Source organism: Megascapheus bottae, chromosome 12 (genome assembly GCF_031878675.1).
Source record: "Megascapheus bottae isolate mThoBot1 chromosome 12, mThoBot2.hap1, whole genome shotgun sequence".
NCBI lineage: Eukaryota > Metazoa > Chordata > Mammalia > Rodentia > Geomyidae > Megascapheus > Megascapheus bottae.
In genome coordinates this window covers 18,704,172-18,716,472 of record NC_143520.1, presented here as the reverse complement: position 1 = coordinate 18,716,472, position 12,301 = coordinate 18,704,172, and the positions used below count along the sequence as shown (strand labels likewise).

The window sequence follows — 12,301 nt, the reverse complement described above, 5'->3', positions numbered from 1 at the left end:
AAGATTTTAATAAACAGTGAAAATAGAGAAAGGAAAGGAAAGAAGAAAACATATTTTAAAAGTATAATTTCAGTTTCCAAAGTGGAAATTGTGCCAGAATTTAATGTACATTCAATTCAAGCTTCTAAATTGCCACTGTTTTGACAACCTATTCACTGATTAATTTTAAACTCGAGGAATGGATTCAACAATAGATTGTGACAAGTGGCACTCAATTTGAGCTGTATAAAATTTTGCTATTTTTACAAAATTCTCAATATGCAATATATTCAAGACACTCCAACTCCTGTCTCTCTTTGTTTAGCTATTTTTGGATGTGATATGTAGATTTTAATTTTTATTTTGTCTTTCTCTGTAAGTATAAATAATAGTCTATGGGATTGAAGGAGGGAAGTATGAAGTGCAATCTGTAGTACAAAAAATGATTTGGAGGGTTTCTTTTTTGCTTTTCCTTTTTTTTTAAAAAAAAAGTTAATTTTGGTATAGCATTACATATGCTTTCTAACATAAAATAATAATGAATTGTTTATAAAGTAATTAGAAATACTTAACCCACATTAACATTCTTAAGTGACCTTTATTTTTAGGAATTTAAACAGCTTCAGGGAACTTTTTACTATAGAGCTATTGTGTAAAGTAATTGCTCAGACTGTCTATGATATAAAATGGAATAATACTAATAGATTTTGGTACACCAGACACACAACTTGCTTGAGTTTATAGAATGGCATAGGGGTCACCTACAGAAATGGATAGAAGCATTTTATGATTTAATCCGTGGAGTTGGGTTCTGGGTGTCCCTTTGCCACAGGTTCACTCTTGAGCAAGTCACTTTACCCGACTCTGTTTCTCTGCTACACAGATTAGTTTTCACAGTACTGAAGTTATCAGAACTAAATGGAGTTATCAGTCATTAAACACTACTTGCCCAAAGCTGTGGGGCTCACGTTTTCATCCTTAATGCACTTTGTTCTCTGACTCAGATTAAGAAATTATGAACCCCCCTTCAGTAGGAGATCCTGAAAATGCACTTGCAAATTCTTGGCCTATAACTATCAGACATTGTTTGTATAACTAGACTCCAGCCATAGTCCTTTCTTGGACTGAAGATCTATCAAATACAACCTGCCAAACTGAGAGTTCTACCCCTAAAATGGAGGGCTTTCTCTTTTTTGATAAAACCCAAACCTCTGGATCACTGGTTCCTTCTGCTACCTTATCACAGTAGTTTGCTTGGCAATTTGTGCCCAGCTATTGGCCTTAGGCCTGGAAGGTGTTCAATTCTGAAGTTATTTGCTACATTTCTGCAGAATTGTGTTTATAATTTAATATGATTATATATGTAACCAATAACTCGTACTAAACATACTCAACTGATAAATTATTTTGTATGATAGTTCATTTTCTCTCTCCTTCACTCCTTCGCTCTCTTCTTTTCTCTCTCACTTCCTTTTTTCTCTGCCCCCCTCTCTCTGTCTCTCTGTCTCTGTCTCTGTCTCTGTCTCTCTCTCTCTCTCTCTCTCTCTCTCTCTCTCTCTCTCTCTCTCTCTCTCTCTCTCTCTCTCTCTCTTCTTACATGCATTTCTTGGTCACTTTATTCAGAAAGTCAGAGGAAGAACCATATTCTTTCCAGCCTGTGAGATAGAAAATTCTCTACCTGGCTATACACTAAGAAGAGTTTAAATGTTTTATACTCCATATATCAGCAGCTTAAAAACTCTTTTCTTCTCTCATCTCTCTCTGTAATTCTCATTTTCTATTTTTTGATTCTTAAATGATCTGGTTTATTTGCACCTAGGTTTTCACTGGGACTTTCATTAAATCTTTGTTTGAGAATAGGCAATCAACAAAATAATTCTGCAAGTGTGCTCTTAGAGCTCTAACTAGTTTTGGAATTATCTAGAAACTTTAAGCACACTTGGGAACTCTTTTCCTTGATAATGTCACCAGCCCTTAACATTCATTCTAACCTCCTGATGCCTGCTGGAAAGGACTGAAGGAAGTATTCTGTAGCTGCTTTTTTCCCCCGAAACAGGGACAACATACACAGAAAATGACATAAATTGATCATTTGATTAAAGATTCTTTCTGTGGTGATAGTACTCGACTTCCTTAACCTTCTTGAGGTGTGTCATTTGTGTAAAATGCCATAACAGGTATGATCAAAGGCTTTTGTTGTTGTTGGCTTGGGTGCTGTCCCTGAGCTCTTTTGCTCAATTCTAGTGCTCTACTACTTTGACATCTAGGATGTCTTCTTTGTTGCCTACTTAGCATACTATTTTTATTTTAGTTTTGACCATTTGCTAAACTATTCAATTAGAACATCCAAAATTTCCTATTCATCTATAAGTATTTTATCAGTCCTATTTCATCTAATAGCAGAGTTGCTGCGTTAAGTACCTAAGTACAAAATAGGACACAAGCAGATTGGTGCTTGTGCTATTCATATCTACTGTTCTCTCCCCAGTAATCTTATCCTTAAATTGTGAAATTGTTAGGTTACCTAGGCCCTTCTGTTTTTGTATATGTGCTTTTGGAGTTCTTTTTTATGCAGATGGTCAAAATTTAAAAACAAAAGAGCATCCAGAACCTGGTTAGCTTAAAAAAATGCCACTTATCCTTTAAGTAAATACTACATATTTACTATTTTCCAGGCACTACACAAAAGAATATCCCAGTGATTACAACATGTACAGATAGTGCACCTGATCTCCTAAACACTCTGGTGACAACAATGTGTTACAGGGTTCACTAGAATTTTCCACACTCTGTTCCTAATACCAAACTTAGATATTTATAGTGCAAGTTTATAGTGTTAGTTGTTGTTTAAATGTATTCTCAATTGACAGATAAGTGAAGATGAATTACAGCTCTAATTTCATTTTTCTACTACTGTCTGGCACAGAATTGATTTTTTAATTTGGTCTACCATTAAAGAAAAGTTTTTTTTTCCTTAAATTTGTCAGATATCCCAAATTGCTGTTATGATGTAGTCCCTTGAATATTTTTAAAGGTAAGACAAACTGCCCTTTCCTTATATGTATGTGAATATAACTCTTTGCAAAACTTAAAATGAAACTGTGACTTGCAGATGAGAATTCATTCATTTAAATGAGCATGGAATACTTTCTGTGTTTGCTAAAGAAATCAGTTTCATGAATAATCCAATCATAACAATGAACAAGGTAGCATCATTTAGTCAAATAAAATTCATTCAAGAAATCACACAAAACATTGTAGAGAAAAATAGTTCCAAACAAATATTTTCAGAAGTATTCCAGTTCATTTTTTTGCCAGTCCTGGGCTTGAGCTCAGGGCCTGAGCACTGTCCTTGTATTTTCTCAAGGCTAGAGCTCTACCACTTTGAGTCTCAGCACCACTTCTGGCTTTTTTTTCTATGTATGTGGTAGTGAGGAATCAAACCCAGGTCTTCACGCATGCTAGGCAAGCACTCTACCACTAAACCAAACTCCCGGCCCCTCCGCTTCATTTTTATGCTTTCTTGAAAGATATCTGTTCTAAGACACAGTTAATAGTATATTTGCAATTATGAGGTATGCAAATCCAAATTTCTGTAGGTTACATAATGAATATAAACTTTTGGAGGCTGAAACCTCCAAAACAAATGTATTGATATTAATCCTAAAAATGGTACGTAAATTGTATTAACTTTTATGGTTTTAATACTACTAGGGTTTACAGTCATTGTTATGTATGTACAGATACTCTACTATTTGGGCCATGCCACAGACATCTTTTGGCATTAGTTGTTTTTCAGACATTTTTCCTGGGCTAGTCTTGTACTGTGGTCCTCTCACCTGCATCACTTATAGTGTTCATGTTGCAGATATTACAGATATTCCCAACATCCTTAACTCCCTTCATTGATTCAATGCAAAGTTATAGCCTGATAAAGAAATTATGTTCCTGATTTTATGTATTAGGGCACAAAGAAAAAAGAATTCTGATCTAGGGCCATGACATCATGCTAAGAATACTTTCTTAGACTTTGGTTCATGGCATTTGAGCAGAGAGATATAGCTTCTAAATTAGCGGTTTATTTGGACATGTCATTATTTTATCAACTTATCATAGGAAGGAAATAATTATTTCCCTAATCAAAATTTACCTGGCTAGTAATAAGGTTACATATTTACAAAGAAGGTTAAGTATCTGAACATGTTATCAGAAAATGATTATTCTTTCCTCAAATTTAAGACACCAGATGGTATGTTTGCTATTTTGAAACTTCAGTTGCAAAACCCTTTGCCATTGTGCATATACCTTATAGATTCTGTTTAGAATTTATTTAAAAACAAAACAAAATAAAACAAAGCATTTTCCAGGCTTCTTTTACAGTGCTTTAAACCATCGTGTTTGCTTTTAGAAACAAATCATAATGCGTTCCCTAAAACATACCTCATATCCTGAAAATGTAGAAGGTTGATCTATTTTGTAATGAATGTTTAAAAAATTATCTTTAGTTGCTGTGAATGTAGAAGAGAACATTCACAAAGGCAGGCCTAACTGGGTACATTTAGAATGTAGCAAATGTTCTCCTAAAATGCAAATTAATCATATGGACAACTTTGGTAGCAGTGTTAACTGTCATTAGGAAATTTTCTAAGGAAATTCCCTGCCTCATTAAATATACTTAAATAGTGACAAATCAGGATTAATCAAAGCACAAATTAGCACTCCCCATGAAAACACTAACCTTAAGCATGATTATGAAATAGATTATGCTAGTGCATTAAATCTTACATCTCTACCCTAGGGTACAGCTTTAAGATTTTTATAGCATTGTGATTCCAATGGAATCATTGTTTTCATGTGGGTATTTAGCTTTTGATAAATTTCTAGCACTTGTAAACAAATGAAGTCTTATTTCTGTTATTTCTAGAAATAAATGTCCTAAATTAATGTAATTTGCAGAATCCTGCAAATTTTATTTTCTATAGCTTATTAGTAAGAATTAGAAAATACTTGCATTTTTTATTTCTCCAGTGATTACATATTTAATATTACATTTTACCAAATGATGATGACAAGTGAATGTCTCGTCATTTTAACCCTACATGTACACATTATCCTAGTGTGAAGTTCAAAATGGATTGTGATCTACTGTCTTATTTTCTCTTCATCTGGCTGATAAGAATTAGAAATTATTTTATTGTTTAAGGCTGTCAGAAATGACCAGTCTTATTGGGAGAATCCATTACTGTGGGAATATTTTTAATTTAATTTTATTTTCAAGGTGTGGGAATGCTTTTAAGCATTGAAAAATGAAACGATTTTCTGCATGTAATTTATCAACATAGTTTTTGTAAACACACACATACAGTTTATACATCACTTAGGCATCAAAATATATGTGTTGGAGAAAACCCTATCTTTGAAAAAATGTGGAGGCCAAAGTAAAATAGAAGATTCCAGAACCAATTTTGGCACTAGTAAATACCTAAAAAAAAGAAATAGAATTCTTCCCACATCCCCTTGTACCGTTTCTCTAAACTATAACTAATAATGTCCTTTTGACATGTTCCTTTCTTTGCAAAAGGAAACCGAAACTTTAAGGTAACTCAAAAGTACAGCCACGCTGGGCGCGGTGGCTCACGCTTGTAATCCTAACTACTCAGGAGGCTGAGATCTGAGGATCAAGGTTCAAAGCCAACTGGGGCACAAAAATACCTGAGACTCTTATCTCCAATTAACCTCTGGAAAACAGGAAGTGGGGCATGGCTCAAGGGAAGAAGCCTTGAGCTAAAGAGCTCAGGGACAGTGCCCAGGCCAAATTCAAGTCTCATAACCCCCCCCACACACACACATACACACACACACACACACAAAAGTACAGTCGAGAGTGAGTTGATGAACGGATTAGGATAGAAGAGTAGAGTAGATTCTTTACTTTTATATGTCCCAGTTACCCAAGCTCTAAAATCCTGCACACTCAGCAAAACTGAACTTAGGGTAGTGCACAAAGATATCTGAAATAAGATCTCAGTAGAAACTTGGGAAACCATTAGGTATCTAGGGAAAAGACCACCTTCTTAAGAACAGTTTCACATTCCTCTCTTACCCCTGATTAGTTAATTGAGAGAGGTAGTAGAGGAAGAAATGTACAAAATATAATAATACTTGCTTCTGTTGCATGCTCTACAAATGGCTTTTTCCAAATTGATTATAGATGACTTGAGCTTGCTTGCACAAGGAAGGGAAGAAAAATACAGTCTGCCAAATGGCCAAAAGATAGATTTAAAATACTACCTTGAACTTAAAATATTATCTCAAATCTGAATTAAGTTTCATATGTTCAGAAATATTTCCCATGCATCACACTTTACAATCCAAATTTTTTAGTGAACATTGTATGAACTAAAGAGGGTTGTAATCATCCCACTTTTCAAATGTGAAAGCTAAAACACATCCCTTCAAAGGATAGTTGTGGAAGAACTAAGATTTGAAACTTTATTCCAGAGTTCCCATAAGCTATTTTTATTTGACATAGCTCTTCCTCAGTCTCAGTTTGGACTTTCAAAGATGCTGGCAGTATGGTGAGAATGCTGAAGAGTTCTCATTCATTTTAATTCTTTGTTTTACGAATAAATAATGAAAGACAGAGATTTGGCATAGCTACTTTCTTCATTTTGTACCAGATGGGATATTTGCTCCTTGGAAATGTTAAGGCCAGACACAAGTGCAGTTGTTTTCTATTAAAAAATGGTAGCCATATGAGGAACTGTCTTCTTTGTGCAGCTCTCAAAATGGAAATTCTCTTTTTCACCTACAGATTGCCCCTCCTCTGAATGACACTGAATGATAAATACCTGGTTCACTGAACATCCAGGTACTGCTGTCTCTTCACACATCTGCTCCCACAACTGAGTCATATGCCAGCAGGTACCTATTTATGCCAGTTCTAACAGCTAGTGGGATTACATAATTCAACCACATAATGTATAAATAATGACATTTTGTAAAAGAGAGAACAATCCCTACTTCTTCACTATAAAACAAATATGAATTCTTTAAGAAAGTTGTATAATTGTGAATTACTTTATAAAATGCAAAGGATTGCTGAATTAAATAGGAGACTTGATGTATTTGAAAAGTAGAAGTGTTATCACCCATGATCTAAGGTCATGATATTCTCACCTTGAAAAGTTAATCCAAATTAGACATATTTGAAAATGAAAATCATACTTTGATAATCTTCTGAACAAAGAAGAAACTGTTTAGGAATTACTGGAAAAAAACACTTTATATCAAAATCCTTGGAAACTAGAAAAATCATATTCAAAGTAAAATGTTTACTCTTGATGCTTTGCTATTAAAGATTCAAGTCCAAATCAAAGAATACACATAATAAAAATAATAGAATTAGCTAAAAATAAGAGTGGAGAATATGCTAAAATGAGAATCGTACCAGAAATCATAAATCCAAGGATTACTCTTCTAAATAATAGAGGATAATACCTTTCCAAGATTGCTTAAGAACAGAGAATAAGTAAAATTATACTAGGCTAAAAGATGAAATAGAAAATATATGAGAAGATATACAAATATTAAATGCTCTATTAGAGAAATAGTCCTGTTATCTTGTAGCAAAATAAAACATAGGAATTTTGACAAAACAGAAATTATTAGCAAACGAATCATTATTATAAATCATTGGAATGGTGACTAAAGACCTATTACTAAAACTACCAGGAGGAGATGATTTTACTCTTAGTTAATTTCTAACATGTAATGAACATACGTTTTTAAATTGTTAAAAAACACACACAGAACTCTAAACAACTGTTGATTAGTAAAATCAACATATTAAAGTCTTTTACAAAGTACTATTTATTTCATAAAGGACAAGAGTATTGGTTTTAATGATGGAGACTTTTCAATGTAATTGTTTTAGAGATTGTAGTGAACTAAAAAAATGTTAGTCAAAAAGAGAAAACAAAAACTTTGCCTTTGTATGCTGTTATGATTTTATCCTTAGGACATACAGAGTCCATATTCAAGAGAAATCTTCTGTGTATGTGGTACCGAGGAATCAGACTGAGGACTTCATACATGCTGTGCAAGCACCCTACCTCTAAGCTACATCCCCAACCTTCAAGAGAACTCATCTGTGACCAAATCAAAACAAAGAAAACTGAAACAAACCGAAAAAAAAAAAAAACCTGGCCTATTAGAAAGAGGCAAAGAATACATTAAAACACAGTGTAGGAGATAGTTGTATTTTTTATTCATTAATAGGTAAATGTAAAAGTGTATGATATATTTCATCTGACTGACTATAGTAAATGAATGAAATAAAAAGATAAAGTTTACTGATAGATAAAGATAAGAATTTCTGAGAAGAAACTGATGAAAATTATAGAATCAGTTGTTCTGTTCCTGGCCAAATATTAGAATAGACAGGAAAACGTTGCTGAAGCAGTTCTTATTTTAATTGTTGTAGGGTAGATCTGAAGCACTGAAATGTCATTAAAATATTTTAGATATTAACGTACTATAGAAATGATCCCTGAAAGTATAGTCTTTTTATTTTATACTTAATTTGCATAGGTTTAGTTTTTGGTTTAAATTTATCGTTAGTGATGCACAGAGGGGTTACAGTTACATACATAAGGTAGCAAGTACATTCTTGTCAAAAATTTTTACCTCCTCCCTCATTTTTCTCCCACTTTCCCTTACTCTTAACTACCCCCCCCCCAGCTCTCCCAACCGGTGAAGTTCATTTCCCACATCTTGTCTTGTATCGCTTTTGCATTGGTTTACTTTTGTTCCTTTGTCTCACCACTTTTTTGCTCTCCAAGGACAATAACTTATTATTAAAATTCCAATGTTAACAAAAATAAATACACAGTTTGTTGAAAGGACAGGATTGTAGCTGGCTAAAAGGTCATTGTCGATTTATTTCTGATGAAACCTGGAATGAAGTGTTAAGTAATGGCAAGGCTTAGTGACATACGGAGGGTGTATGAGTGTGTGTGTGTGTGTGTGTGTGTGTGTGTGTGTGTGTGTGTGTATACATATATGTGCATATTTAGAACATAAAAGGGACATGTGTACTTAGGTATTGCATGGATAAATATAGATATACCTATGTATATGACACATCTATCATCAAAGAAGATAATTGCCAGTGTGAGAAAAATCAACCTTGGGCTTGGTTGATATACTCCTAATTTTCTTGTTTTTGACCATCACACAAATACCTCCTGTATGCTTTACTCTGAGAATGTTTTGATCTCTAATGATTTCGCAGGTGTGATTTGTCTTCCCTTTTGTTAATTGTGCTTTCACTTTTTTGCTGCCAATATAGTCCAATCTATCTTCAAATATCTAGTCAGAGGAAATTGGATTAAGGTTATGATACTGTCTATATTATTTAGTGTTATTTTTTAATGGCTGGTAGATAACAAATAAAATTAAATTTTGGGCTAAAATTCCCATCCTGGACAATTTCATTAGTATTCCTGGCAGTCACAAGCAGTGATTTACAGTATAAAATTAATTACCAGTAATTACCACAGTAACATATAACGGACCTCTGGTTTCTTTTCTCACTACAATAGACCATTTGTGACCTGAAAGTACCAGATGCCTGTTCTGAACTTGACACTCCCCACACCAGGAAGCTCCAAACCGTATGTACTGTTCTCTGTGGTATTTTCAAGTTACTTAGGGTAAAAAGACTTGATGCAAAATAGGAAGGACAAACGAACTGTGTCCTTTATCAACCACCTGTTATTTAGGAGCTAGACCTAGTAGGTGATTGAGAGGGACAAACTTATTGTTAATTATAGGCTTCTTATCAGTGAAACACATTGTTATAAATCCAATTCTGCATAGTAGCAATCCCTGTGTACTAACAAGCAGAAGAAAATATCCTCTCAATTGTACAGTGCAAAAATTATCCTTATGTTCAATTCTAAGTGTTATTATTTAGAGAAAACCAAACTGTTGTTGAAAGTTTTGTGGACCACTAACACTTAGATGAACATTTTTGCAAATCTCCCACTTTAAAGTACAGAGATTTATCCAGATACAAAGGAATACTTTAATACTTTTATTTATTTAATAGTTTTGTTTTTTTAGATAATTGCGATGATCAATGTATTTTTCATTGATTATAACTATAAATTGCAGCATCTAAAGGGTGGTCAGGGGGATAAATATGAATGCATGTGATATTATCTTGTAAAATTTTTTTTCCATTAGTGAGATTGTTGAGATGTTCAAATGAATGTCACTGAAAGATCCCACAGCATTTCATTATGGTGCATCATAACTGTGATCTGATGATCTTGCCCATATAGCATCATTTAAGTAAGTATATAGAAAAAGTGTCACAGACAGCTTCTATTGAGACCTCCATAACTCCTTCCGCCTTCCACTTTTGTCCACTGTTCTTTGCCTGAGCTGGGAACCTGGACAAGGTAGTGTTATGATGTCTGGTTTTCTCCACTGATCCTGAAATCCAACCCTTTCTCCTTGCTTTCTTATTTGTCATCAAAAAATTTATCTGTTCATCCCTATTTTTAAGTTATTCTTCACACCATTTTCTGAAACTGTCATTCACAATCTCCTTACTTTATTAGTGCTCCAGCCTAAAATTACTCAATTATTTTCCTGTCTTATTAAAATAAAGTTGCCTCTATATTACACATCTAATTCTGCCAATGTTTGTTCCTTGATTCCTATCCTCTCTTCCTGTGGAATGGTCTCTTTGGTTCTCTCCCATCAATAATTCTCCCACCAACCTAGACCAGTAGTTTTGGAATAACAATCCTACTATGGAGAAGCAGATGTTTCCCTAAATAAGGCAGGGTCAGAGTCTTACCATAGAAAATGAAGGAAGGAGGTGGGCAGCAGACAGATTAGAATGCAAATTCAGCATGTTTGAGTACTAGTATTTATCATTTGAAAATAATATGCTTACTAAAAGTGATTTGCTCAAGATTAGTGGCAGATTAAGAATGTGAATTCTGATTCCATATTTTGTATTCATTCCTATTTTTCAGGTGTTCCTTGTTTGGTGTGAAAAAGTGCTTTGGGGCAAGAAATAAATGCTCCATTAAATGTCCATAAAGAATTTTCTTCCATGCCATTATATAAAAATCAGAGCGGGTTCTATCCTAAAGGGATTGTTCCCCTCCATCCAGAAGTTCTATGGACCCTCAGGGGGTCTTCATTCAGGCAGGGATATTCCGTGTGATCTGAGGCTACTTCATTCTACCCTGACATGGAAGATTATTTTCATTTTCTTGACAATGTTCTAACTAAATTAATGTAGGTGTTAACCTTGGAAGTCTGGGGATAAGTAAAAATACCACTTCTATTTGAGATGCTATCAGGAAAAGGCCTTTGACTCCTAATCAGACACCTCTCTAAAGGTAAAAAGAATGAGATTCTCAAGAATTAACTGGTGCACAGATCTGGAATAATTTTCACAATCTTGTTTGAAATCAAAGATCATGTTCCTTTCACTATCTTCATTATTTTGTCCTTTTTCCTTTTGTACTCCAAACTATTTTTGTTTGAATTGAGGAAGAATTTATCATTGTTCCCCAAATGTTTTCAATTTTAGAACATAAATTTCCAGCAATAAATTTCAGAAAAATAAAAGATACAGGAAATAAGTAATATAAGTCTTTACTTTTAAAATCAACTCCTATATTTTATGGTTCATCAAGAAACCAAATACGTTAGTTTATAAACTAATTTTAGGGGAATCATTAATAAACTGTGACTGAAAAACTTGTACTTCATTCGAACATTGTTGAACAGTAAAAATGGCCTGAAATGTTTCATGAGAAATTATATTTAAGATTATACTTAAATGAGATAACATGAAATGCTGATGCAAAATACAAGTCTGATATATTTTATGTATCACAATAAATTTTTGAATCACATAAATTTAGATCACTTTCAACTGTTATTAAAGTTATTTAATAGTAAGTATGCAGGACACAATGATTTTAATGACTATAACAATGTGGTATTGGAGGTAAAAAAAAATCCACTTTGATTTTTCTTTTACCTCTCAGTATGCTAAGAGTACAGTTGTTTTGTTCTAATCGTTTGTTTCACATATCATGTTAAGTAAGCAAGCATCTTCCATTTGGCAAGTTTCCAGAATTATCTTTTGTTTTCTTTACTCACTTTGCAGTCACAAATGAAAAATGTAGACACTGTGTACAAACAAGAAGTTCGTGCAAAGTCAAGTTCTCAAAACCACATGCAAGACTCAGCGGCACATGGCTTAGAGCTCACGCACTCCAGGATC

The 12,301-nt window shown here is 33.7% G+C and overlaps 1 protein-coding gene and 1 pseudogene across 1 annotated transcript in view; both read right to left on the bottom strand.

Annotated features, from left to right (window-relative positions):
* Positions 1-12,301, bottom strand: part of Kcnh7 (potassium voltage-gated channel subfamily H member 7) — a 468,230-nt gene that overhangs the window by 37,408 nt on the left and 418,521 nt on the right. The gene's annotated exons all lie outside the window — the stretch shown is intronic.
* Positions 8,471-8,546, bottom strand: LOC150056288 (small nucleolar RNA U3; annotated as a pseudogene).